This window comes from Sinocyclocheilus rhinocerous, unplaced genomic scaffold, assembly GCF_001515625.1.
Source record: "Sinocyclocheilus rhinocerous isolate Xijiao unplaced genomic scaffold, SAMN03320098_v1.1 scaffold151, whole genome shotgun sequence".
NCBI classification, from domain to species: domain Eukaryota; kingdom Metazoa; phylum Chordata; class Actinopteri; order Cypriniformes; family Cyprinidae; genus Sinocyclocheilus; species Sinocyclocheilus rhinocerous.
In genome coordinates, this window is record NW_015638943.1 from 234,355 (window position 1) to 238,386 (window position 4,032).

Consider the following 4,032-nt stretch of genomic DNA (forward strand, 5'->3'; position numbering starts at 1 on the left):
CGCAAATGTTTGCTTTTGAGATGTGTTTGTGATATTTTGAATGCAGAGCTGTGAGGCATTTTGCATTTTGTGTGCAATTCTTGGATTTGTGTGTAAAGTGTTGAAAAAAAAAAAAGAGGCAAAGTTTTGAAAATGTGTGTAAGCAGCTGAAAAAAAAAGAAAACTGTAAGAAGAGCCGTAACCACTGTATCAACAAAGTATTAACTTCAATTAGTCCAGATGCATTTTGTTTGGCTGCTTTTGACAGAACTAAAACGTTTTTTAAAAGTATACAGAAACTTAACAGTAAATATAAATGTAACGCTTTACAGAATAAAAAAGAAAGAAAGAAGATACAAGTATCAGTATAATTTAGTTTAGTTTAAAATAAAAACGGAAATTAATTTAATTAAATTAGTAAATGTAAAGTAAAACTGCATAGACTAAAATAGAAAAATAACATCATACATGTTTTGAATTAAAAAATTATAAATTATAAAGTAAACCTGTGTAGATTAAAATAAAAACAGAATACAGGATTTTAATTAAATTAGTAAATATAAAGTAAAACTATAGACTAAAATAAAAAACATGATACATATTTTGCTATTTAATTTAATTTAATTTAATAAAAAAATAAAAATTGAATTAAATTTAAAAAACAAGATACAGGTTTTGCATTATATTAGTAAATAAAAAGTAAAAATATAGACTAAAAAAATATATTTAATTTTAAAAAATCTATTTCATCTGAATGAGTATATACAGTAAAACTGTATAAACCAAAATAAAAAAAGATGCACGTTTTGAAAAGTATAGTAAATTAGCAAATATAAAATAAAACTGTATAGGCTAAAAAAAACAAGATTGACATTTTGTAATTAATAAAAAAATTAATAAAAATATAATTAAATTAAATATATAGTAAACTATTACCAAAATAGAAAATAAAACAAGATACCGATTTTGTTAATTAAATATTAAATTAAACGGTATAAACTGTATAAATCTGTATAAACTAAAATAAAAGATTTCACTCACAGGTTTCACTATTTAACCAAGAATAAAATAAAATGCAGTATAAATAATAAAATAGATATTAAAACAACTTTACAAACAAATAAAAAAAAAAAGGTAAAAGTACTAAGCATTAATGTGTCTCTCTGTCTGGTTTGACTGAATTAAACTCGGAAATGACCTTCAGCTCCAAGGTTCGGCATCAGTATAAACAACTGAATGTTTACCGCAGCATTTGACCTTGAATCTGTGAAAGGACAGAGAGGAAAATACATTTATATCACTCATCATCACTAACACTCACACACACACACACACATCAATCAGTGTTCACTTAAACTGAGACATGAACTTCTGTTACAGTTTTTTACGATTGCTTACACACTAAAATTAAACTTTTCCTACAATTAGCAAAACCTTACACTCAAGGAGCAAAACACAAGGCTAGATTTGTGTGTGTGTATTGTGTTTGAGTGTTTGTGTGTGTATTGTGTTTGAGTGTTTGTGTGTGTGTGTATTGTGTCAGCCAAATCAAACGTCCCTGAGCAAAATAAAATCATAAACACTTCCCAAAGCATCATGGGAATTGAACAGATTGAGCAGATGCAGTGACTCACTGAACATCACGTATATTAAAATCATTAGTGTGAATGAAAGCCTTTAGTGAGGAACACACGGATCACTGCAGCTGTCATTGCTCTGCACTGCAAAACCAGTCGCCCGAAATAACCTGCTGGTTAGTTAGTGGTTATGGCTCATGTTTAGGGTTACTGATGCAAACTAAACGCCAAATGTCAGGACTGAACTCATCCTGTACATCAGAACACCTTAGCAACCACCCAGCAACCATATAACACTACACTAACAACCATTCAGAACACCCTAGCAACTGTGTAACACTACACTAACAACCACTCAGAACACCTTAGTAACAACCTAGCAACCGTAAAGCAATGCATTAACAACCATTCAGAACACCTTAGCAACTACACTGTTCCACCCTGGCAACCGTCCACAGCACAGAGAACCCAAATCAAAGCTGTGCTTTTCTCTCATTTGTACTGATTTCTCTCAGGCTGGATTTGTTTCTGGCCCTGATGAAGATGTTTTCAGACTCGACGCAGAATCAGAGGCTTTCAAAGCATTTGTCAGTCACTTAGTCAAGGACTCACACACACACACACACACAGAAAACACCCACGTGTGAAAGAATAAAAGTTTGCGCCCTATATATATCGGTGCGTGTCAGGCCGTGATGCTCCTGTGTGGGAGGAGTGAAGCTGGAGTCTCTTCTCTCTCTATCTTACACAACACACAGAAACACAGCGCCGCTGATCTGCGGTCAGTCTTTATCACCGGGCTCGTCTCAAACCACACGCATCTGCAGCTCACATACAGCACAAATGATTATCGGCCAGCTCTTTATATAAAGTTGGATACAAATAATCCAAGTACTCACATAATGCAATATTTATAGCAAATTTCAACTGCGTTATTGTTTATATACGTGACCCTGGAGCACAAAACCAGTCATAAGGGTCCATTTTTTGAAATATACCTGTGCTACTTATGACTGCTTTTGTGCTTCACGGTCACATATCAAAAAAGTAACTATAATATCATCCAGTTCTAATCTGCTACTATATAAGGCATGAAGATATTAAGATTTTATAAACACTAACATCACGATTTTCTGTACAGCTGCTGAAACAATGTCATATGTATGTGAAAAGAGCTGTACAAATAAATGTATTTGACCACATCAACAGCTTGTTCCTTATTTTAGTTTTTTATATGTTACAATTTTATAAAATTCATTAATTATATTGACTAAAGTAATGGCTGGATATTACCATGGTGTTGTGTTTCCCATTATATCTACAGCATTGCATGAACGGTTTTTGGTTTTCAGGTATGTTGCAGAACTTTTTAATCTAGATACAATTTAGTGTTTTAAAAGGCATTCTTCATTAATCAATGTCAATACACAACAGCCTCCGATAACGTCAACATGCCCTATATCAGGGACTTACGAATTTTACTTGAACAGGTTGAGGATGAAAAAAGAGGTTAAAAAATCCCACAGGGACATGAGCTATTTCTGAAGACCAGAAAATATGACTTTTTATAAGAACATAAGACTAGCAACCACACAGAACACGACAGAAATAAAAAAGCAACGTCCAGCCAACCATCATATCACCAGGTTTACACGTGCAATTACCACTTTATATTTTTATATTATATGGCATAATACTAATAAAACTAATTTACTTGCTTGTATTAAAATATGCTTATTTAATTTAAAATGCACCGATAACCGCCATGATGAAATATGCGGTACACCTTATTTTGCACAGCAAAATAGCTATTGTATAGCTATGCAAGACTTTCGATTCATTCGCTATCCGTAAACAACTAGAAGAATAAGTGCAATAAACTGTAAACTATTTGTGCTGCAAACTAGCATGTTTATGACTATGATAATGATATGAATGATGAAAACGATATGAAAAAAACAAGTTTGCAATATCAATATCATCATAACATCCTGCAAGTTTCATAGTTTAAAACACTCTCCTCGTTATAAACAAAGCATTTATTAACTATTAACAAATAGAAATTACAATCACTGCTACTATCTTGTCTACACTGGATAGAGTATAGATAATACAGAGTAAGGAACAAACGGATAGTTTATTTTTAACGTGTCAGAGGATTGATCGGAGGATTTTGTTTTGTAAACGAGGCACAATGTCATGTCTCAGAATGATTCGTAGAAAAATGAAGCGGTAGTAGATCTGACTGCAGCTGCATCACAAACTAACTAATTTCATTTCATAATGCTTTGTCTGGAAATGACCTTTTTTTTAATCATGTTGTCAAAACACTGCATGCAATAGTGATACTGTTTCCTATGCAATGACGTTAGCCAATCATAACAGTGGCTGATTACTGAGAATATACATGCATATATATATATATATATATATATATATGGCAAAACACTTTATTAACATAATTAATGGTACTCAT